Here is a 26006-nt window from a genome sequence, read left to right on the forward strand (position 1 = left end):
TCTTACATAGTCATTTTGAGCTATAGTAGGAAAAAGAGAAAAGATTGCTTGTTTAATATAATACCAGTCCATTCTCCTCATGGTTTTTTTGGTTGCTGAGAAAACAAAATGTGAATGTAACAAATTGCCTTCAAGCTAGGAAGCTGACCAAATACTTTATCTTAAGATTGTCCTGTGTTACGTTTCAAAGTTGTAATGGGCTAATCTCATAGTTACCATTTACTTCAAAATGAAAGCTAGTGACATGAAATTGAAATATATAATAATTATAATCTTCATTACTTACCTTAAAAATGATGATGAAATATCTTTATTTGTTGACAATACAATGGGATTTTTAAAAGGAAATAGGATTTGGGATAAAAGATAATCATTTATGGCCGGGCTCGGTGGCTCACGCCTGTAATCCTAGCACTCTGGGAGGCTGAGGTGGGAGAATTGCTTGAGATCAGGAGTTCCAGACTAGCTTGAGCAAGAGTGAGACATCCATCTCTACTAAAATTAGAAAAAATTAGCTGAGCATGGTGGCATGCACCTGTAGTCCCAGCTACTTGGGAGGCCCAGGCAGGAGGATTGCTTGAGCCAAGGAGTTTAACGTTGCAGTGAGCTATGATCATGCCACTGCACTCCAGCTGGGATGACAGAGCAAAATTCTGTCTCAAAAAAAAAGAAAAATCATCTACATCCAAATAAACATAAAAAGTAACCCATATGGGTTACAAAAAAATAGTTTTAGGCCAGGCGCAGTGGCTCACGCCTGTAATCCCAGCTCTCTGGGAGGCCGAGCCGGGCGGATCATTTGAGTTCAGGAGTTCAAAACCAACCTGAGCAAGAGTGAGACCCCCATCTCTACTATAAATAGAAAGAAATTAATTGGCCAACTAATATATATAGAAAAAATTAGCCGGGCATCGTGGTGCATGCCTGTAGTCCCAGCTACTCGGGAGGCTGAGGCAGGAGGATTGCTTGAGCCCAGGAGTTTGAGGTTGCTGTGAGCTAGGCTGACGCCACGGCGCTCACTCTAGCCTGGGCAACAAAGTGAGACTCTGTCTCAAAAAAAAAAAAATAGTTTTAAAAATAACCCATGTTACCTGCAAGAAATGATTATAATTACTGGGAAAGGTAGCGATATAGGATCCCATAGAAGACTGCCCATTCTTGGAGGGCATACATTTTCCAGATTTTTGAGAATTAGGTTATCTCCAGCTGCTGTGCTGAAGCTCTGGGAGATGAGCAATCACCTTCAGTGACAAAACTGTGAAGTTTTAATAAAGGAGCCTACTGGTTGTGGGCCTAAGGCTCTAGCACTGTGGCTTGATGTCCCACACCATGAATATTCAAAGCCTGAATTCTGGAGACCTTCATGCACCTCCTGGAAAGGCAGTCCATTCCCTCCTACCCAGACAGCAGGCGTGTGCATCCACACACACACACACACACACACACACACACACACACACACACACATACACACACACACACATCACACACACACACACACACACACACACATACACGCAGAAGAAAACGATGGGATGCTTTTTTCCTAAGGTTAAAAGCATTACTATTCTGCAAGAAGTAAACAAATTAAGCTTTTGTGTTGGAAATGCATATTTTTAAAAAAAGTTTCTCCATTCTTCTGTAAAATATTTTATTGGAGAACTTTTAAGTGTAAATCCAGTATCCCATATGGGTGGCGTCCTGCTTGATATTGCATTGCAGAAGTGTGTGTACATATCTTAATGGCTGTCGCTACTTGCATCCTCAGAATAAAAGGTATATCTCTTTTCAGATATTCCACAGATACCCCCACCACAAGTGAATTTCGCTCAGACCACAGAGGCTGAGTTTCAGGCAAGATCATCTCAAATATGGCCTTAACATTTGATGTAATTCTGGCAAAAATGCATATTGCATTTACAACAGACAAAGCCAAATTTTACTGGTAGAGATAACCATTTATTTTAGAATAAGGAATAATTATATTCATTGTTTTGGTTTTTAAATCTTGAAAGGTACCTGAATTAACAGTCAGTACAGTATGATTCTCGACCTTCGCAGCACATCGGAATTAACTGAGGGGCTTTAAAAAATACTGATGTGTGGGTCTCCCTCCTGGTTTATGACTATGATTTGATTGATAAAGGTACAACCTGAGAATCAGGGATTTTTAAAGTTCCCTCAGGCTATTGTAATGTGCTGTGGAAGGTGGGAATTGCTGAAACCTAATCCCCACAATTACAATGAGTTTATGCAGTTCTCCTAAGACCAAAGATTTATACTAAATTTCTGGACCATCTTCTTTCCAATTCTATGAGATGAACAATTACGTATATTACACAAGTGTCTTAAATAATTATTTAAATTCCACAATGCGTGTTTCCTCGATTACTACTTATTGCTAAAATCTTCCTTTGTTAGCATATCAATTCCTTCCTCTGTAGATATCATTACCTTTCCAGTGGAAAAGGCTTTGATTAAGAAATAAATTACTAGCACTTGCTATAATATTTGGACCATGTTACAGTTAGAACCACAGTTAGTAAATGTAAAATGCACCATCTAGTCAAAATGTCTTAAGACCATTTTAGTGTATCACAATCACATACTTTATATGGGAGCAATTTGGGTTTCCAGTTGTGTGGTACATGAGAGTGATTTGGGTTGGGGAACTTTATATTTGTTCAGACTTCAGAAAACTATAAAATAATACATTACTTAGTGGCATCCATCCTGTATGGGGTATGTGTAAAGCAGTTTACAGATTGCTTATCTTGGCCAGACACAAGTAGTAATTGGAGAGGAGAAAGAAAAAACAGTCAGGAATAATTTTAATTGTGCATTGTTGTGGCAATTTTATTCTGGCTTTTGTTGTATTTTAATAGTGACAGCTGCACCCAGAATTTGTTTCTATAACTAGTGCAATTTCCTTTTCACAAAAGCTCTGTGTACTTGTAACCTGGTCTTTTGTTTTCCTGCTTTCACTGAGGAAATTAATTTTTTTTTGTTACTAGACAGATTAAAAACAAATGTTAAAAGGTGTCAATTGCATTCATTTTTTTTTTAAATATGGAGAAAGCATCCCATCTTGTGGTCTGTCTTCAACTAATTTTAGATATGATTTTATTTTTCTGGCCACCCGTGGACTTGTCACAAATTAATTAAATGCTCCATTTCTTTTATCTAATTGAGGCGATTTTTGCCTCTAATGAATAATTTCATAAAGTTTGTTACAAAAGGAAATGGTTTGTGAGTGGCTGTTTATGCAAAGTAAACACACAGAACAGCTCTATTGTACCCTTTGCTCCTGGCAAAGACTTTCCAACAACACTCCACTGGGAGTGGTTCCCTCTCTAAGAAGGCCGATCTTTTCCTTTTTTTTAATGTTCAGCATGAAAATGTACTTGACCCTGAGCTTCAGAGGAGAGAAGTCAGCTTTATCCAGCAGGTACAATGTGCATTAAATCAATAAAATGGCAGAGTGTGAAACCAGTGGAATTGGGAATTGGATTCAAGTCAGGGTCCATCAGCCCGAAGGAGAGATCCAATATTTTCTGAATGAACTTTTGGAAGCACTGGCCTTCAGAGTCATCGCGAGTTTTTAATAATTTCCGCAGCCAACAAAGTGTCGCATATAGCAAGGGGGTCGCAAAGCCGGATGCCTATAGGGGCCAGGTACAAAAAGAAAGTGAAGCCGACCAGGTAGAAGATAATAGATGGTGATAGAGGTTCTGCTCAGGACTTTGGAGAGTGCAAGGGTTATCCAGTGCGGTCGGCCCTTACTGAGTTCCAGCTACTTCCTACCCCTTATGAACGCTGGCCTGGTGTTATATAAGAGCTCCTGACTTTTTCAAAGCCGTTATGAATTCAGATTTTTCTTTTAAATGTTGGAAACTAATTTAAAAGATGTGAAAACAGACACCAGCAACACAACTGATATGGGGGAGGGCAGATTTAGCATAAGACTTGAGACGTGCGATATTCAAGATCCTCTAACTGTTCTGTACGAAGGTGGATGGAGGAAGAGCATCTAGAATTGGAGGAAGTTTAGGATGATGGCAAAGTTCCTGACGATGCAAGAATGGGGTTCCTATCAGGGTCACTCTCCAAATTAGAGATGCTAATCACAGAGAGGATTAGCATGGCACAAAGAGAATTGCTCATTTAGTATCACCTCTTCACATGCTAGGGAATTTGTCTAGTCACCCAATTGCCGGTTGTCAAAACTGGGACCAGGCACTAATCATAATAAAATTATAAAACTTGTATAAAATTTTGGGAGAATATAAATTCCAGTTCATTTTATAATAAATGTCCAAAGACCGCCCAGGATAATAAGTAACTTATACAAATCCTATCATTAGTTAGTGACAGAGCCTATCTACCAGTTGCATTTAGTACAAATATTGTAGAGCAAATGGATACTCAACCATTTATTTTTTTCAGCTCTTCCTTCATTAAATAAGACTTTTTAAAAATGTTATTTATGGCATAATTTATCAGAGGGCTGCATGGTTCATTTGCTCTGGCTGTTAATGGTAGATGAATCATCATTCTGCATTTACTAAATTATACAGCTATTAAAAATGCAGTTTATGAAGGCTCTGTAGAAATATGGAAAGCGCTTATCATCACTGCAAAAGCTTGATACAAAATTGTGTATATATTGTTATTATAACTATTATTACAGTTGAATTAGAAATAAAATTGAAGGAAATATACCAAAAGTATTTGTTGAGGTGGCATTACATGTTGTTATAAAGTTTCTTTCTTCTGAATTGTTGTTATGTGTCTGTATTAATTTCAATTTAAATATGTATAGCCACCAAAATAAATTATGATTTGAACATCTACTGAAAGCCAAGCAATGTGCTAGTTGGCATAGAAAGACAGAATTCTACTAGATAGTGTAGAACCCCCACCTATGGCAGGGTTCATGACTGAGACTCCCATAATGAAAAACAGATTAACAAGAGAAGAGTATATGGATTTATTTAATATAAATGTTATGTTACTCGAGAGTCTTCAGAAATGAAGACACTAAGAAACAGGGAAAACTGTGTGTTTTTATGCTTAGGTTTGATGAAGAGTGGGAGTTGTGTAGAGATGTGATTGAACAAAAGGGGGTGGGATCTAATGCTAATAAACTGGGGGGGGCAAACCCTGATTGTTCATATTCTCCTTGGAATCTCTATGCCTTCCTTCCTTTCCTCTGTGTATAGTGAGGAGCCCTCTGGAATTAGGGTCTTATGACCTACTTGAGGGTCAGACAATTCTTTATGGCCTGCTTCATGGGAGAACCACAGGATGAGATCAGAGAGTCCTGCTTACATCGGCTGTTTTCTGAAATGCCAAGATGCCATGTTTTGGGATAGTGTGTCCTGAAGCCCATCAGTAGTCTCATCTGTAAAATGGGAATGCTGAGAAGTATTTAAAATAAATATAGAAAGAAATATTTGAAATAAATATACAAAAAACAGGCTTTGTATTCTGCCAGACTTGAATTTTCTTCTCAGTTCTATCATTTAGGCCCCTTGCCTTGGGAATAGATCCTGACCTCTCTCCAAATCTCACACTTCTCACCTATGAATCCGGATGATGATAATACCTTCCTCATGGTTGACATGAGACAGTACATGTAAAGCACTTTGCAAGGAGCCTGTCATGAAAACATGCTCTAGAAATGTTAGCCATTACCATTATTGTTGTGGATTTTACCCTTCCTTACAGAACTAGGACTACAACTACTACTAATAATGGCACCAGCAATCTAGTAACTACATTAGTGATCACTCATTATTGAAACAGGTACCCAATATTTGCCAGGCAGTGAGCTAGGAAAATTTACATGATTGTTTTCTAAATTTTACAATGATCCTTTTTTTTGAAAAGGTAGGTATTACTAATAGTATTTCAGTACTATTTACAAAGAAAGTGAGACTCGTAGGGTTTAAGTAATCATTCCAACATCTCATAGCTAGAAATAGAGGAGCTGGGATTTAAACCCGAAATTTACGATTACAAAACTGTGTTCTTCCCACTCTTCTAGGACAAATCTATGTCTAGCCTTAGGAAATAGCACGACTCTATATAAGGAAGGGCCAAGAGGGGAAGTCTTGGGGCTTTGCCAAAACAACACACACACACACACACACACACACACAATAACCCTGAAAGAGGTAAGAAGCATCTTTTAACCTGCATCTGTGAAGTAAAGCCAGGTTGTCAAAGCCAAGAAATCTATAGTACAAAGACAAAGCCACATCAAGCAAGTATTCAGCCCCAAAGACAAAAACCATAGTAAGGAAGCAATACTCAATGAGAAAGCAGGCCAGAGTAATGCCAGACACAGCTTTGTATTCATTCCCAGTATTGAGGTTGGGATTGGGGTAGGGGAGAGGTTAAATAGCTTAAAGGCATGGAAAGAAATGGACAGTGATATTTTGGGGGACAGCTATGGCCTTTTAGGAAATACATTTCTTAAATTAAAATATTAGAATATGTTATTAGGGTTTAGGAGACCTTTGATATATAGAAATACCTAAATTCACAAGTACCTTATAGCATGCCTTTTTTTGGGGGGGGGGCATTTTTTTTTCCACAAAGAAATAAAGTTTACTCTCCGCATCCTTTTTATTCAGTGTATGGTGAGGAATTGGTACCAGAAAAGCCACATAGCAATGCTGAGTGAATGTTGAGTCCACCTGCTGACTCCTTTCTCCCAGCTTCTCAGAGGAAACAGTTTACAATGGCACCTCAGCAGCATCACAAGATGTGAGGGAGAACTTTGGGACCACTTATAAACATCCCAAATGTTCATCCTTCAAAGGCAAGATTCTCTTTTAATTAAAAGTACCCATGGGCTGGGCACAGTGGCTCACACCTGTAATCCTAGCACTCTGGGAGGCCGAGGCGGGCGGATTGCTCAAGTCGGGAGTTCGAGACCAGCCTGAGCAAGAGCAAGACCCTGTCTCTACTAAAAATAGAAAGAAATTAATTGGTCAACTATAAATATATAGAAAAAATTAGCTGGGCGTGGTGGCACATGCCTGTAGTCCCAGCTACTCAGGAGGCTGAGACAAAAGGATTGCTTGAGCCCAGGAGTTGGAGGTTGCTGTGAGCTAGGCTGATGCCATGGCACTCTAGCCTGGGCAACAAAGTGAGACTCTGTCTCAAAAACAAAAAAAAAATGTACTCATGAACTTTACAGAGAAATCTTCATAGGCTTCCATGAAGGTTTCTGGGACATGTAGAGAAAGACAGCATATTCAAATCAACAAACAATCATTAGGAGATGAGCCCAGATCAAGCTGTTCACTTTAACTTCATCATACTCTACAGACATGTTCTGTCCTTCCTTCTTCAGCCAAACCACTCCACTTTCTTGCATCCACCTTTTAGTGAACAGAATTAGCTTTTTGCTTGTGCATAGAAGAAAGCAGAGACCTAATTGTACAATGGCATGGTGAATCTACCTGTTAATTTTCTATTCTTTGACAATAGTAAATTGTTCAGTCATGAAGAAAACTGCTGTAGTTCTGAGTAATTTTGATCTGTTAAATTTTTGACTGATCCGTTAAACGAAATTAGCACCGCACAATAAGACAACAGAAACAAAACAATTATAAGGCCCTTACAGAGGAGATATGGCTTCTAAATGACACAATTATGACATCAGAATAAAAAGAAGGGGTACAGTAAGACTCAAATTCACCTAAACATGTCTTGGTCCTCTGCCAAACATCAGATTTTTCAGGGGGAGGTGGGTGGCTTGGCTGTGGCTTTGCTTATACAAATCTCAGTTCGTGATAATCAGTGTTTTAGATTCTTGTTTGTTCCTAAATGTTAACATTTGTCTACTCTTATATTCTGGGCTTAATTGGGGGTACTTTATATATTTCATGTGTAAAATTTAAAGGTTCCTGAATATAGTTTGAAAGAGTGAATTTAGCAGGTCTGACTGCTATGCTTTGAAAGTCCTTTGGCCTATGGGAACTTGGATTTCGGTAGGGTTCTCACTACCCCAACTGATAAGAGTGGCTGCTTGTGTAAACAATATGGTTTATAATGAATACCTACTTTCCTTCTGGGAATCTGGAATTTGGCATATGCCAAGGAAAGGCTGCCTACATGACCAAACCCCCAGTAAAAACCCTGGGTGCTGAGTCTCTAATGAGTATTCTTGGCGGGCAACATTCATGTCATGTGTTCTCACAACTCATTGCTGTTTTGTGTGAGTGAGTCCCCTGGGAGAGGTCATTAGAATTTTCTTTCTGGTTTTCTCCAGTCTTCACTAATGTGCTCTTTCTTATGTTACATTTTTTTTAATTTCAAAATATTACAGAGGTACAGATGATTTTGTAATTTGCAATGCTTGAGTCAGGGCTGTAAGCGTGCCCACAGCCAGATGGTGTTCGTTGTACCCATTCGGCAGGTTTTCACCTGTACCCTCCCCCCCACTCCCCCCTGTTTCATTTCCACTGAGTTTTTCTTCCTTCTGTGCACATGTGTGCTCATCAGTTTGTTCCAATTTAATAGCAAGTACATGCGCTGTTTGTTTTTCCATTCTTTAGATACTTCACTTAGGCAAATGGTCTCCCGTCCCATCCAAATTGTTGCAAAAGGCATTAATTCATCCTTATTTTAGGGCTGATTCCATGGTGTACATACACCACATTTTGTTAATCCACTCATGAATTGATGGGCACTTGGGTTGATTCCACATCTTTGCAATTGTGAATTCTGCTACAATAAACATTCTAGTGCAAGTATCCTTTTGATAAAAATGACTTATTTTCCTTTGGGTAAATACCCAGTACTAGGATTGCTGGATCAAATCGTAGTTCTACTTTTAGTTCTTTGAGGAATCTCCTCACTGTTTTCCATAGAGGTTTTACCAGTTTGCAGTACCAACAACAGTTTATAAGCGTTCTTTCTTTCTGCATCCACACCAGCATCTACTGTTTTCGTACTTTTTATGAAAGCCATTTTGGCTGGGGTAAGATGATATCTCATTGTGGTTTTAATTTGCATTTCCCTGATTGGCTGATTTTGCTCTATAACCTTTTACATTATGCTGTAATATCATTTCTGTGACTACTTCTAGCAAATCATCAAATTTGGGAATGGCTTTGAGAATCCCTGACCCATGTGTATACCTAGGTAGAAGTGGAATTTCTGGGTCACTTAACTCTTTGAGCAGCTGCACACTGTTTTCCACAATGTCTATAACATTTTACATTACCATCAGCAATTTCTGAGGTCTCTGATTTCTCCACATTCTTGTCAACACTTATTTTCTGTTTTGGGGGGTTTGGGTATGTCTTTGTGTGTTTGTGTTTTATAGCTAATCTACTGGGTGTGAAGTGGTATCTCATTTGATTTGCATTTCTCTAATGTCTAATGATGTTGAGCATCTTTTCATGTTTTTATTGACTATATATCTTTTTTAGAGAAGTGTTTAAGTCCTTTACCTATTTTTATAATTAGGTTGTGTTGTCATTATTGAGTTCCAAGAGTTCTTTATATATACTGAATACCAGATCCTTATTAGATATATGATTTGTAAATATTTTCTCCCATCCTGTGGCCCATGACATTTAAGTGCTTCATAAACATTAGCTATAATTAGTATTTTTAAATGAATGTCTCTTCACATCATCACCAGCCTTTTCTCAGTTCACCAAAATGGTCTCATATATATTATCTCCATATGCATATATTTTCCTGGTTATTTTTTCTGACCCTTTAACTCTTGCTATGTTGACAACACACTGAATTCCCTATGTTGGAAAAGTGTTTCACACATTTCAGTAATTATCTATGGAAAGATTATAAATACCTCTGTTATGTTTTCATGCTGAAAGTTTTGCTTGGAGTAGAAGCCTATCAACTCTCAAGGGCCACTTCCTGAAATCCCTTTGAGAAAATGGTAACAATTGCCCAGATCCTACTTCAAGTGCTTTTTGGGTCAAGATCTCAAAGGTTTGGTAATGAATGGTTCCTTCTCAGTTGAAGGCAACTGTTACCCAGGCAAAACTGGTTGTATTTCACTTAATCTTTTTATAGACATTGGCTTCTAGCACCACAAGTAGTATTTTTCTGTTCTTTTCCTGGGGATAGGGAAGAGTTTAGGATAGTTTTATTGCTTAAAATATATTTTCTTATTTTTGCTACTAAATGAGACCAAGTAAAATTCTCCCTAATTATTTTTTTTCATTTTCACTTTAAAATTTTTACTTTTACATTTGCAATTTCTCAAGCCCCTTAAATACCCTAAAGAGACTTATTTATAGTTAATCTTTTGCTGTGAAGCTTCTACTATAAGCCAAACATTTTACTTTGTATTGACTCCTCCCCATCTATTTATCAATGTGTTCTCTAATTTAAAAAATAATAATTAAGAACTACTGAACTAGGTGATGTCTTAGACCTGTCCAGATCACGGATTTTTTGTTGTTTTGTTTTGTTTTTTGTTTGTTTTGTTTAACTACTAAGTATCAACTTGTCAGTGAGTATATGGTCAATGAGGGAAGAGTGAGCCCTTGTCAGTCTTCTTTCACTATTGTATCCTCAGCATGTGAAACACAGTAGGTGCTCAGAAAACATTTGTTGAATGAATAAATGAGGAATAATTTCTCAAAAATAAAGTGACCTAGCATTAGAAACAGGGCTTGTAAAGACAAGACTTCATTTTTAAAATAGAATGAAAAGTTAATTTTCATAGAATGTGCAGAAATTAACTTTCTTGGTGGGCCAAACCTCAGTTTTCTCATGCTTCTTTCAAAAGCATGAATTTCTATTATAAGTAATATTTGGCAAGCAATCAGGATATTTAGCATTCAACCCTAGTTCTGCTACATACCAACTTATACTATACTTCTTGGCATCAAAGGACAGAAACCAATCAGAGGGTTGTACACTGCTTTATTCTCTATTCAATGCAGGCAGACATTACCTACCTCTTGTCCAGCCCTGTCTGAAGGTGGCTTCCTTTGATTGTTTAAACTATTCTGAGCCTGGGTGTTGCACATCACTTGTTCAAAGACCTGGGGAAGGATTAAAGACAGGTTGTCTGGGACTCACAGTTGAGTTTTTATAGACTCAAGCCACCAATTTTGGAATAAAGAGGGCAAGGCAGAAAGATGGGCTGACTCACTTTATTACTTTCCTAGAGGTAAAACTTTGTGTCCGTGGTGATTTACATCCAAAATTTTTAGTGTATCTGGACCACTGAGGGACAGGTGTGTCCTCCTACCTATAAGAGAAGCACTAAAATGTCACAAGGGCACATTCTCCTCCATATCCCCAATACCCTCAACCTGAGGGAATTTGCAGACGTTTTGTGTTTCCATCTTTGTGTAGGATTAATTAGATGCCAGGCACTATTCTAAGCGTTTTATATATATTGAGATATTTAGTATTCACAACCCTATAAGGTAGGCTCCGTTTTACAAATGAGGAAGCTGAGGCACAAAGTCTGAGTAACTTACTTAAAGTCTCATACTGGTAAAGCTGAGATTTGAACCCAAGCACTATGATCTGGAGTCCATGCTTTCGATCCTTATAAATAGCTTGTAGATATTGGCATATTCTATTTGAGAAATTTGGTTAAGAAATAGTTTTCTAATTCCACCTGCATCCCTTAAGAGACAGAAAAAAATTTAAAAAAATAGAAAACAACATCATAGTAGTTCCAGAGCAACCAAGGCTTGATACAGTAGATTTGGGGAGGTCTCACTTTGTTTGTCTATACAATCAGGATACAGCAATATCTTGCCTTAGCTTATACAGTATGAATTGGGGAACTCTGCCATGAATGTGGCAATATCAAACACTGATAGGTGACATAATGCTGCCACCATTGCTACTTCATCTCCTGTGATGCATATGGGGTTGAAGGCACATTGACTGCCGGAGAGAGGAGAGAGGAGAGAGGGGAAGAGACAGAGAGAGAGAGAGGGAGAGAGAGGAGAGGAGAGGAGAGGAGAGGAGAGGAGAGGAGAGGAGAGGAGAGGAGAGGAGAGGAGAGGAGAGGAGAGGGGAGGGGAGGGGAGGGGAGGGGAGGGGAGGGGAGGGGAGGGGAGGGGAGGGGAGGGGAGGGGAGGGGAAAGAAGGGGAGGGGAAAGAAGGGGAGGGGAGGGGAAAGAAGGGGAGGGGAGGGGAGGGGAGGGGAGGGGAGGGGAGGGGAGGTGGGGAGCAACCCCTCCCATGGCCCCATAGCTCTTGTAGTTACTGCTGTCTTTGCCTGTAGTGCTTGCCTCCCAGATATCCTCATGGTTTGTTCAGACTTCCTCAAGTCTTGGATCAAGTATAATTTTCTCAGAAAGGACTTCACTGTCAACCCTATTTGCTATGGTCTGAATGTTTCTATACCCTGCAAAATTCATGTGTTGAAATCCTAACACCCAAGGTGATGGCAATAGGAAGTTGGGCCTTTGGGAAGTGATTTAGGTCATGAGAGTAGAGCCCTCATGAACGGTATTGGTACCTTTGTGAAGGGGACCCCACAGAGCTACCCTTCTGCCATATAAGGACACAGCCGATAGGTGCCCTCTATGAACCACAAAGCAGACCTCACTAGACATCACATCCGCCAGCACCTTGATCGTGAGCATCTCAGCCTCTAGAATTGTAAGCAATACATTTCTGTTGTTTATACACCACCCAGTTTATGGTATTTTGTGATAGCAGCCTGAACAAAGACACTATTTAAAATTGCAGTGCTGTTCCTAGACTCACTCTATTCCCTTTCTTGATATATTTGACTCCATGACACTAATCACCTTTCTACACACCATACAAATTACACAGAGTCCGCCTCCCCCAGCCTAGAATATGAGCTCCTAGGGCAACGTGTTTACTTACTTCTCCGTCTATCCTCAGTGTGTTGAATATAGCCTAGTGCATAGTGGTTCCTTGGTAAATACTTGAAATAATGAAAGATGTTAATCCATTATCCCCTGTCAGTTACTTCTTACTTAGTGTGTTGCTCAAGCAAACAGATGCTCCTGTTATAAAGGTAGAGAAAATCATAGTCATCCACCCTCTCTATGGTTAGAGGTCTGTGGGAAATGATTTGAGCATTACTTGATAGTAAAATGAAGAGGACAGATGGATGACGTATTCAAACAACCCGAAAACTTAATGGACATGCTTTTTACCTTGTCTTAAGAAAGCTAAGAAAACATTTTTACCTCGCTTTTAATAAGCCTGTGAATTCAAGTCAATTACATTTTCCTGCTGCCATTTATCCCTTCACAGAAAAGAGTTTTTGCTTTGTGTTTGCCCAAATCAGCGTGCATGCCACTTTAACTTATGACAAAATGACATAGAAAAGGCAGAATGCCCAATAATTAGATGCAAATTTTATGCTTGTCATTTTGAAAGGTTATAAATCCCCTCTTTTATAAAGTTTTCTATAGAGGATACTTTGGGACAAAATATCCCCTCTGTACATCAATATGCTGCTAATTCCAGAAAAGAACAACCTTGTAATTTGAAAGAATTTGCAATGAGTGCAGCATATGATGAATCACATTTATCCATTCTGCTCTCTATTGACAGGAAATAAGCTTTCACTTATTTCCTTCTAAACCAAAGTTTCAAGACATAAATATTGACAAAATAGATTATTTTTCTTCCTATGGGATGATTCCATCATCCTCCCCACTGTGTTTCTAGGTAGAAGTGGACCAATTCTACTGTTATCCAAACGATAAACTGAAGGAGACTTAGGGTACTATGAAAAACATTCAATTTGTAATCAGAAAATCAGGATTCTGGTTAGAGCTCCATCGCTGAGAGTCTGTGTGAGTTTGGGTAAACCACTTAATCTCTGAAAACCATTTTTCCTTGCCCAGAAACTGGGGTTGGATAAAAATCTGAAGTCATTAACATTTTTTTGTGATTTGCTTATTTTTTTTGTTACAAAATATTAAAGGGGTACAAATGTTTTTGGTTATATGGATCACTTTTATAATGCTTGAGTCATAGCTATAGGTGTGCCCGTCCCCCAGTGGGTGTTCATTGTACACATTGGGTAGGTTTTTGCCCCTCCCTCTCACCCCTGCTTGATTTCCACTGTGCTCTACCTCCCTCTGTGCACACATGTACTCATCAGTTAGTTCAGATTTAATAGTGAGTACATATAGTTTTTGCTTTTCTATTCTTGAGATACTTTAGGAGAATGATCTCCAGTTCTATCCAAACTGTTGCAAAAAAAACATTAATCCATTTTTTATGGCTGAGTAGTACTCCATGGTATACACATACCACATTTTATTAATCCACTCATCATTCGCATTTACTATGCCATTCTTACTCAGAGTCTTTTCCATTTGTGCTGCTATAGCAAAATATTTGAAACTGTGTAACTTATAAACAACACAAATTTATTTCTCACCATTCTGGAGGCTACAAAGTTCTAAGATCAAAGTGCCAGCAGGTTTGGTGTCTGGTAAGGGCCGCCCTGTGTTTGCAAGGTGGCTCCTTGTCACTGCATCCTCTGGAGGGTATGAACACTGTGTCCTCACATGACCGGAGGGATGGAAGGGCACAATGGCCTAATGCCGTGTGAAAACTCTTTTATAAAGGCCTTAATTCAATTCACGAGGGAGGAGTTCTTATGACCCAATCACCCCCTAAAGGCCACAACTCTTAATACTATTGCATTCTGCATTAACTTTCAACATGAATTTTGGAGGGGGCAAAAACATTCAAACCATAGCACTCAGCATATTAGAATCTCATGTGGTATTTGTTGGTGGTAATGCGTAGAGAGCAATTGCCATCGTATATCATAGTGCCATTAAGTACTTGGCTCTGATCTTAGAAGAAACTGAGTTCCAGTCCCTGTTCTGCAACGTATTATAACAGTGACTTTTCTCCTGGACGCGTCTGTCCCATCGTTAAATGAGGAGAGGATAGTTCCAGTCTATCTCCTGTTAGGTAAGACAAGGCCGTAATAAGCATTTTTACTTAGCAGAGAGCCTGACCTTATTATGCACTCAAAAAATATGGTTATTATTGTCATTATTCTACATGACTCTAAATGGGATACACAGGGCTTATCTTTTGAAGAAGGAAAATTTGAAATTGATTTGTGGTTTTCTAAGCATCTTTTTTCCCAAGGTAAGCACATCTATGCCTAAGTTGACTGATTACGGACTGTGTTTATCCTGCCCTAACGGGACTTTCTGGTTTCAGGCAGTGAGTGATATAAAATATGTCTGGTTTGGGTCTCCCGACCAACTTTTTAATTAAAATACCCACGTCCCAGCAGGGAGCCCCATATCCGGAGCCCATTGCCTACATGAACTTTGTCTCAATAATTTTGTCCTTCCCAGCTTCACTGTGGATATCACGATAGCTGTCTCCTAAGAAACAAAGTGCAAAATAATTAAGATAGTTACGAACCAGAAAGAGAAGCAAGCTAAATTCAAATTTAGTGGATCTTTACTGTTGGAAATATGTTCTCAAAGTCTTGCTCGAGTAGCTCCCAGATTACCCCTCCCTTTGCATTTCCTTGTATATGTATTGATGCATTCACTATGTGCCAAGTTAAAACCTGAAGCATTTAAGGAAAGGCAGAAGTGGGGTATGTTAGCTGCCAAAGAGACAGGTGCAAAGGTTCATGAATATTAGTTGAGGAGCTGCAGCGAATGTAACATGAAAGTTCCACCCGCAGGCCTTCCGTGTTTGGGCAATTTAATGTCAGGGAAGGCAGTGGGGAACAGAGGGTGTCACTGAGGAGTTAAGAACACCAGCAGTGCACCCCGGAAGGGCTTAAAACAGATGGTCTCCAAGAAAGTGTGAAGTTATGACTGAGTGTAGAAAAAGGCAAGCTCAACACTTTGGTCCTACTTTTGTTTGGTTGAGAAGGAGGATGCTTTGGCTCTGGGAGGTTTGGAGAGATAGTTGCTGGGGGAAAAAGTTGTTTGTTCCTCCCAGTCCCACGAAAGCTTAGACAACTCTCGATGACAGCATTTTTAATACGTGATAACTCAAGCATCGGAAGCCAAACCAGAGTCATTTGTACCTCCTATCAAACAAGAAATAGATCTCCATGAGCACGAGTAATGGGAGACACTCTGCTCACTCAGAGCATAAAAGAGAGGCATTTCCAGCATTTGATTTGAGAGCAATTCAGGTGCTCTCTTTCCTTGGTTACAGTTCTGGAAACCACCTGGTGCTTCAAACAGCCTAATGCGGTTGCTGAAATTGCCCTACTCTGTCCTCCTTAAATAGTGGCTCATGATTGTGGATCACCTGTACCTGAGTAACCCGGGGCGCATGATTCTAATGCATATGCCTGCACGCCACCCCCAAATCTAGCTAATCAGAAATCTTGGGGAAGGACATGGAGTTCTCTAGTCGTCATTTTAAACTGGCTCCCTAGGAGATTTTCTTATGCATACAAAGGATACACAAAAGCATATTGAAAACATTACCACTGCTTTAGGTTAATGATCTTTTCAAAAGGCCACCATAAAGTGTGTGAATTCCAGCTTGAAGCTAACAGTCTCCAGAATGGATTAACATGCAGTTATATATATATATATTTTTTTTTTCCGACAAAAAACAATGTCCTGTGATGGGGAGGAATATGGGAAAGACACATTTTGATGAGGTTTGCCATATACATCCAGGCAAATCAGAAGGGGCAAAGTTCAAGGGTACAGACTTCTAGGGAGCAGTACACCACAGGATGTCCAGATTGAGGTATAGGCACACAAATGAATAGGTCCACCCAGAGAAGGTTTTTTCCTGCATGTTGCTGAAGACAAATCCTATTTGTGTGCATTCACACACACACAAAAGTGCCTTTTGAGAACTGGCAAAAAGAAATGGGAGGAATAGAAGAAAGAACAGTGACATGAAAAATTAACCCCCTGAATAAATTGATGTGTGCCTTTCTATGACCACAGTGTTAATAAGGCATTACTTAGCTACTGCTGATATCAAATTTGCTTACAAGAAGTTAATCATTAGCTCACCTATCTGGGAATCTCAAGTATGAAGCTTACTTGGGACAGAACCTGTTCCAGACCTCACATGATGTCATTAGAATTCAGTCTGCCGCCATCCTTTGGTTTTGCTATCTTGTGTTTTGGCTTCATTCTCTTATTGGGCTCTCTCTATGTGGGAGTCTTTGGAAGCCCCAGGCTTCCTTCTACCAAGCAATCTTAGACTACAAGGGAGTTGGGTTTGTTTTTTTTTTTTCAGTAGTTTTATGGAAAGTCCTGCAGTGGAGTCTCATTACCCTGGTCACATGCTTGGGAACTAGTTTAAACATGGAAATGGAATATTCATTGGCCCAGCCTGAGTTATCTGCTGCTCCTGACCTAGGTGGAGGAATTTAGTGTATGTGAACCACTGAGGTTGAAAGAGTGGGAGGGTTGGTTCGCCAAGGAAACAGTGGAATGCTCTACCCTAAAGAGGACCAGTGGCTACTAAGGCAAAAACCATAGACATCCACTCCATACTTATGTCACTAGGGAAGCAGTGTTGAGTAAATTCATAACCTGATATCTCATTTAGATTTCTTTAGCTGAAACCAATCAATTATATACACATGTGTTTCTGGACTCTTATTTGCTCTCATGAGTAAATTAGATAGCAGTGTATTTGAATATAAATCAAAAGTTAGCTACAGTGGAACGCAGAGGATTTGGGGGGCAGTAAACTATTCTGTGTGATATTGCAATAGTGGATACATGTCAGAGTGCATTTGTCAAAACCGTAGGATGTACAACACAAAGAGTGAACCCTAATGTAAATTATGGGCTTGAATTAATATGAATGCACTTATGTTTTGGTTCATCCATTGTAACAAATATAGCACACTAATACAAGATGTTAATAATGGGAAACTGTGCAAGAGAGAAGGGGTAGGTATATAGGCACTCTCTGAACTCTCTGCTCGATTTTTCTATAAACCTAAAACTGCTCTTAATAATAAAGTCTATTAAATTAAAAAAGTAAAATTAGTTATACTTATCTGATTGTTATCTGTCATTCCCTCTAGAATAAAAATTCCATAAGGGCAAGACAATGTCTGCTTGGCATACTATTTTGTCCCCTCCATGTAATATTAGAACTAAAATAGAATGTAGGCCCCAAAACTCTGATCAGAAGCTATTTGGATCAGAAATGTTAGAAATTCAAGAATTTTCTTTTTTATTTTAGAAAAGAAATAAGGCCTACAAAACATGCCCAGTATTACATAATAGCATCCCCAGCTGAGGCTGGGTCAGCACTGCATAATCAAACCCATTTCGAATTCTGCAGCAAAAGCATATGAATATTCACACTATAAAACTATAAATAACCTCACATCAGTTCAGGTCAGTTTTTGCCTCCAGATGAGTTAGAGAGTATTTTCATTGGTTGAAGATGCATCTTTCTTGTCATAACTGGGGCTTGACGTCAATATTACTCAATTACTTATTTTTAAGGGACTGATTAATCCATTGTTGCTGATACGCGCCAAGGTTTGCGGCCAGTTCAGAGTGGGATGTGCTGATACAGGCCCCTGTTCTTTTCCTCTCCTTAGGTGCTCCAGCAATGCAGAATTTTTCCCTAAGGAGAGACCCCCTTTGTCTCCTAACACTCCCCCTGCCCACCATTATTTCTAAGGTCTGACATTATGTATGATTCAGCAGTCCTCATTATAAGTGACATACTCTATGGTGGCAGCAGCAGCAGCAGCAGCATTATTTTCTTAACTACAGAACAAAGAAATAGCATGAGCACAATTCACTTCTCATTTGGATTTTCTTTCACTTTGTGCCTTCAGACACGCACCCGCTGTCAGTAGCCTTCTCTGTTTCTTGCTGTTTAAAATGCTCATTTGAGGGGGTTAAAAGAAGGAAGGCGGAAGCAAGGACAAATCAAAGAAACATTTTATCCTCTAAGCAGGCATGTCTGTCTCCTATAATATTTGTTTTGCCTCTGCTCTATTCAGCCGAACAACCAAATGGAATACTTATTCAAAAGAAATGCTGTACCTTGCCTGGTTTTACATGTAGGCTCTTGTGTGGGGCCTTTGAACCTCCCTTGCTATTTATCTTATAAATACTAGCAACACGGAGTCGTATCTGTGATGACACTGTGACAGCTGTCCAGTCATCATTGCTACAATCAGCCATTTCATGTTAGAGGCATTCTCCCGCTCAGGAAAATCACTGTTACAGGATTTCATTTGTTTCTGAATTTCCTTAGGTTATTGCCCATATGAGTGATTTAGATTCACAGAGATGCTGCTGACCTTACAGGTTCTTAGCCAAAATGAATTGCCACGATCATTAGGAAGCCTGAAGGAGGAGGCTCGCAGCCAGTGGGACACAGTAGGTCCTGTGTGTGCCCTTGTTGGAAGGTTCTGGATACAGAAAGAGTAATGGTACTTCCCACTGGGCTTCCCCCTTGATGTGAGTGGTGAGGGAGAAAGTGAAATAGGCGCAGGACTCTGGAAGCACGCCCAACAAACCAGCTCAGTGGAAGAACTTCCCCTTCCTCTCCCTGGTGGCTTTGCTCCACAATCCGACAAGGCAACACGTTCCCGCTGATTACACACAGGCACACGGAGCATTTACTCTCTTGATTGGTCAAGGGCTCTGCAGGGTGTAGACAAGCCACTCTGGTTTGCCCCAGGATACTTACGTGCATGCACAATGCAAAATCTACATACCCTCCAGACGTGACCCAGATATGACTCTCATCTGAACCCATGCCATCTTCCCTGCCTGGTATTCTAAGCTTACATTCAAGCTCTTGCATTCCCCATTAGGTGCCCTAGAGTTTACTTCCCAAATTGAGATTGTTGCCATTTAAGTGTTTTTTGTTTTTTTTTTTCCCCAAGACCAGGTGTTTGATCAAGCAGCCTGTTTGATGTCGTAGGAAGATTGACTGTATACCACAGTCCCAGATTCTTGGCTGTTATGGCAGCACTTCTTACCTGCCATTAGGATTAAGGGACCTAAACAACCATCAGGTGCAACACCTGGGAACTCCACAGCAGTGACAAGCAGAATTGAATCTAGAATTTTTAGTTTTTTAAGATGAAATTATAGTATTGCATTTATATATTTTTTTCCCAGCAGAGTGGGGTCACAGAGTCGGCAACAGATAGAAATATTTCTAGCAGAAGAGCATTGTCCTAAGGGTCATGCAGGGAAAACGTGGCATTCATCCCACGAGGTAGCCACAGAGTGAGCTAGCACACGGAACAGAACTCTGCACGGTGATTTTTCTTCATTGGGATCTTTAACCCTTTGCACTCACTTGCTTTTTTCTCGATTCCTTATTTTACTCGGGATTTAATCTTTTAAATACCCCAGATTTTACAAAGCGCGGCAGTAGAATAAAAAACTGGAGTTCCTTTTCATACAAACTTATTGATTTGGATTTTTTTATATTTCAAATTATTGATACATTCAAAGAGTAATTTTAATCTCTATAATTTTTGCTAACCGTGTCGAGTCACACTCGACATCCGAGTGCAAAGGGTTAACTGGCTCAGGGCTGGAAGTTTTCTGCCCTCAATTCATAACTTTTAAGGTACGAGTTTTTAAACTTTAGATTGCATGAAAATCAACAGAGGTGCTTGCTAAAATGCTCTTTCCTGAGTCCTGATAGTAAGAGTCTCATAGGTCTACGAAGGACTCAAGAATCTTTTAACAAACAGCCCGAACTAAGGTGATGCAAGTTGAGTATCCCTTATGCCAAGATGCTTGGGAACAGAAGTGTTTCAGATTTCAGAATTTTTTTGGATTTTGGATCATTTCACATACATAATGAGATATCTTGGGGTTGGGATCCAAGTCTAAACATGAAATTCATTTATGTTTCATATATACCTTATTCACATAGCCTGAAGGTAAAAGGTAATTCGTATAATATTTTTAATAATTTTGCACATGAAACAAAGCTTACATACATTGAACCATTAAAAAGCAAAATATCACTATCTCATGGCGGCTCTCAAAAAATTTTGGATTTTGGAATATTTCGGATTTTTGGATTAGGGACGTTCAACCTGTATTCATGCAGGAGGTTTCTTGACCACTCTGAGAAATAATTATTTTAGGTATAACTAGACTTTTTTTTTTTTTACACTAAGTTGTGTCTCTGAAATGTTTATTCTGAGATCACACCTCCTGCCTGATTGGCTCTGTTCCTTTAATGCCTTTCCCCCATCTTGGCTACCTGATAGGATTGTTTGCAATGCCCTAAAAAAAAAAAAAAAAAAAAAAAAAAAGAACTCCCTTTAGCATCAGTGGATTTTTCCCATCTCCACACACCCTCTAGCTTGCTGCTTTCTGCATGTTCTCTTTTACTAACCTTTCACTTGGAATCCAGATTTTGCTCTACACCTGCTCACTCCTATGGACTTGCAACGTGGGCCTCTGCCTTGCTTCCTGGAGTTAGACATCACCTGAGATTCAGTGTTATTTTTCAGCCCCAGAAAACCTCAGGCCAGCCCCATCCATTCCAATTCCCTGTCCCAACCTGGCTTCTGCTTCTGGCTGTGTAACTAAGTAGCATCCGGTTTGCCTAGGAGGGAAGTTTAGGGACATGCAGAAATGGGTCAAATTAATTCAAAGAAAAAGAAAATGGAGATAATTAATGTCCCCAAACTGCAAATAAATTAAGTGACACCTAACAGCAGAAAGATACTTTATTACTGTTTTTCTTCTAGGGTTATCTTTTTCTTTTTAGGCAAAAAATTATTTTTGTTTCCATTACAGATGTAGTACATTTTTAGTCTGTGACCTGGGAAAATATGTTTAGGATTAAATAACATCTTCTAATCTAAATTCTGTGATTCTATGCATCTCTTTCAGTAATCCAAAAATTTCAGAATAGCCTGACATTACATTTTGTTTTGAGGATACTTGCAGGAAAAAGTTAGCTGACAAACATATTGATTTTATCTCCTCCTCCGCCCCCAACAAAATAGATTTTAAAAAGAAAAGGATCAAATGGAAAAAATGTATTTGAGAACCACTGGCTTAAAGCAATGTTTTCCAATAATTTTCAATATTTGATGAACAAGTGCAATAGTAGCCTGACCTTTAACTTAAATAAGTTACTGGTCACAAAATCTCTGCTTTTTTAATGAAAACCCAAAGGTTTCCCATTCTTTGTTGAAGCATGAAAGGAGGCATTTCTCAGCCTAGGTCTTCTCCCTTCCCTTTATAGAGATGCAGTTTGCATATTCTATTTCAGGAGAATTTCGGGGTTATGGAACTTTAGGGAATACTGATAGTGTGGTAGAAGTTAGCCTAGTGATCAACTGGCAGGTACATAGTCGCTAAGGAGAAAAGAACCCAAGAAATCATGATGTACCAGTATGTGCGTTAAACCCCCCAAGCTGAAGCTCAGATCAATGGTCTGGAATCTGTTAGGCTTATATGGGCTGTTGGCAATCACACTACTCCCTCCTTCTCACCTAGGGAGGTGCTGAACTAGGGCAACTTTCGCCTTTTTGGGGAGCCCAAATGTAGAAGCATCAATCCCAACGTTCTGTCACTTAAATAACGAGAGATTCATTACTTATAAATAAAAGGTAGTGGTTATGGCAGGAATGCTGTGTATAACAAGTGAGGATAAGCTGTAACTATAGGTCAGTGGACTACTGGGGTCTCTCTGAGAATGCCTGTTCTTTGTCAATTCAGTGCAGCCCTTGATGGGGAGGTTGGGGAGGGGCGTCCTCACAATTAGCATCTGGAGTTCAACTACAAGTGTTCTAAGGGAGAGCTAGTTTATACAACTTTAGTACCAGACCTTGACAAATGCATCCACTTTCTTTGTGTGAGTCATTTTTAAAGTTTTCTGTTCCCGGATACTTCCCTCTCAACTCTTAGTCCAGGCATGTGCTAAAATTACTTCTATAAATGTTATCCAGCAAAGATATATTATTGGTTAGATTTTGCCTAACAACAACAACAAAAGCCTAGGAGTATTGCTGCAAGGTGTACAGCTAGTGTTACAGCTCTCGTGTTACAGCTCTTGACCAGGGGAAGATCTGAGAGGCACACGGAGAGTCAAAGAACAGTCTTCATTCCTTCAGCAGGCTCAGCCGGCTTCTGACTTCTGACCACCCCCACTTCCTTGCTGTCCTCCAGTTTTTATATCCTTGGTAGGACTCATAAAGCGTCCAATCAACAACAAGCTTTAACATCCAATCAGCAACAAGCTTTAACATCCAATCAGCTTCAAGCTTTAACATCCAATCAGCATCAAGCTTTAGCATCCAATCAGCAACAGTGGGATTCAAAAGTACCCAATCAGGATGGCGCAGCCATAGCACAGGCTGGGATAGCAGGTGGTGGCATGCCGCCCGGCCCCAGCAGTGTGCCCTCCAACCAGCCATGCAGCGCCAGGATGCGGAGTGGTGGGGAGGCAGTGTGTGGCTGCGTCTTGGGGCCTGGCAGCCTTCTGCGTCAGGAGTGGGTCTAAAGCAAGCCTTGGCTGATGTTCTGTTCTTAGTTAATGGAGAGCTAGGAATAAAAGAAGGGTCTGTCTTGGTAGTTCTCAGACTCGAGTGTGCAAAGGAGTCGCCCAGAGAGCCAGGTTAAAGGGCAGACTCATGGACCCCAGGTTCTCCTGGTGCAGTCTGTCTAGACTGGGATTTGCTAAACTAAGTATGACATGATTAAAAGGTAGGTGGTCTGCAGCCTAACTCTGAGAGGTATTGGATTATTAAATCCTGTCCTCTGTCATTTGCTGAGACACTCCTTTACCTCTTTAGACTGAAAAAAAGTCAAACAGCCACTCTTCTGGTGACAAAGAACAACTTACGGTGATAAAGAAGAGGGGAGAACTTTATCTTCCAGGCTTTGAAAACGGTAAATGCACAGTCTTTTGTGTGTGCCTTCAAGACACTTGAAAGTCACTTTGTGGCTACTACACAGAGAGAGAACAAACTCAGTGACACCTCCCCCGTGTTTCATCTAAGAACACTTCTCTCAAGACTCTTTGTCTCACCCAGAAACTTCAGGGTTTTGGTAAAATAAAGTAACTCTTTTTTTTTCTCTCAAAAATAGCGGTAACCCCGGTCTAAAGGTTTAAAAGCTAGGATGTCTGTTTTTCTATACCCGGATAGCTAGACTTTCTAAAACCTCTCCCTCCATCTTCGTGTAACTCAATAACTCATGCATGAAAAGGCCGTGGATTTCCTTAAATGAAAACTGAAATACTGTTTCCTTTATGCTAATGTTAGTATCCAGGCAGTGAGCTTGGTTAACCATGAGAAAATAAAAACTTTAGAGGGAAGGTATTATTTATAGCAAATGCAAAGCATCATTATTATCAATTCTTATTACAAAATACACAGAAAAAAATATCTTCTTTGTTATTTAAATATGGCATGACTACATTGAGAAATAGTACAGATGTTGATCCACAGCTTCTCAGCTGCATCCTGAGTAATCATTATTATGTTTTATTCTTATTTGGAATTACTAGTAATAGACTGTATATTTCTGTGTGAAATTCAAATCAGGGAACGCCAATGAATCGAGATGATTGATATTATATATACACACACATAATTTTGGAATTGGGACAACAATGGAAATATTTCTCTCTCAGAGAAAATCCACCAAACTTGCTACTCTATCAGTGATCTTGATGAATAACGTTTTTCATTTAACTAGATGTGCCAAAAATTCACTTAATTCTTCGCAGTTGAAATGAGTCAACCTTTGGCCAGTATCTAAATTTGTTTTGAATGTATCTGTGTAATTGTTGAAAATGTGAAATGTAAATATCTGGATTTTGAAATATCCAGCTTCTTGTATAAGTATTTTTTAAAAGTACATGCTTGTGTACTTTTATCCTGTGCTTTTATTGTGTGTTCTTTGATAAATCCTATTTTCTTCGTTTAAACCTCTCATTGTGTGGGATTTCGTACATGGAGTTAGGAGAGAGGAGAGAGGATGATGATGGGAATATAATTCACGTCTTCTTTGAATGTGAATTTCATGTGTATGTGCATAGTAGTTTATGGGGAAATATTCATGACTGCTTTCTGATTTTTAACTGGTGTAGAATCACTGGTCTTATCTAGTCTCATTAATTTATAGATGAGAAAATTGAAGAATAGAGAAAGTAGGTGATTTTTACAGAGTTCTTAGAGTAAGTATTAGACTCAAGACATTGAATCTCAGCTCATGGTCTTTCTAAATCCTTGTCCTCCTTGTTCTCACAACAAGGTCATGGGCTGTCCCCATTCCTCTATAATAAGGTAGAAGTCTGTTTGGTCATCTTGTCTTCTTAACTTTTCTCCTATTCCAACCTTAACATGAAAGGTTTTTGTTTTGCCTCTCTCTCTCTCTCTCTCTCTCTCTCTCTCTTTCTTTATCTCTCTCCCCCCCTTCTCTCCCCCTCTCTCCCTCTCTCTCTCTCTCTCCCCCCACCTCTCTCTCTGTGTGTGTGTGGTTAAGTCTGGGTTAAAAGCCTTAAAAGAAATTACCTTGCCAGGCTTCAACTAGATCCCCAAACCAACTTTATTCTTTTTCCTCAGTCCTGATTCACCTGAATGAATCCAGTCTCATCCTATCACCTATCAACAAAAGGCTGGTTATGAAGGTTTTCCAGGATAGCAGTTGCAATTCATGCCCTTCAAAATAATCGTAGCTAAAGGGAAAATGGACTGTCAGCTGTAGGGTGAGATTCAATATCATTTTACCTCATACCCACCGGTGTTTCTATCTGAAAATTCATCAGACAATGGCTAAGTAAGCTAATTGAATGTATTAAAAAGTGAAAAAGAACACTTTGCCATAGAACAAATCCTTACTAATCACCTCTTCTGTGCATATGCTGCTATACTTGGTACCACAGGAGATACAAAAATGGGTAAGATACAGTCATGCTCTCAAGAAGCTTGCAATCCAAAGAAAGGGAAAGAAAGATACAGATGCATTTGAGTAAAAAAAAAAAAAAAAGGTAAGTGTTCATGGAGAGATATAATTTAAAAATTATGTGGTTAAAGGAAG

General features: G+C 39.4%; 1 protein-coding gene across 2 annotated transcripts in view; it reads left to right on the plus strand.

Annotated features, from left to right (window-relative positions):
• The window catches only part of CNTN4 (contactin 4), an 872298-nt gene that overhangs the window by 547696 nt on the left and 298596 nt on the right, over positions 1-26006 (plus strand). The gene's annotated exons all lie outside the window — the stretch shown is intronic.

The sequence above is a fragment of the Microcebus murinus genome, chromosome 28 (genome assembly GCF_040939455.1).
Source record: "Microcebus murinus isolate Inina chromosome 28, M.murinus_Inina_mat1.0, whole genome shotgun sequence".
Lineage (NCBI taxonomy): Eukaryota > Metazoa > Chordata > Mammalia > Primates > Cheirogaleidae > Microcebus > Microcebus murinus.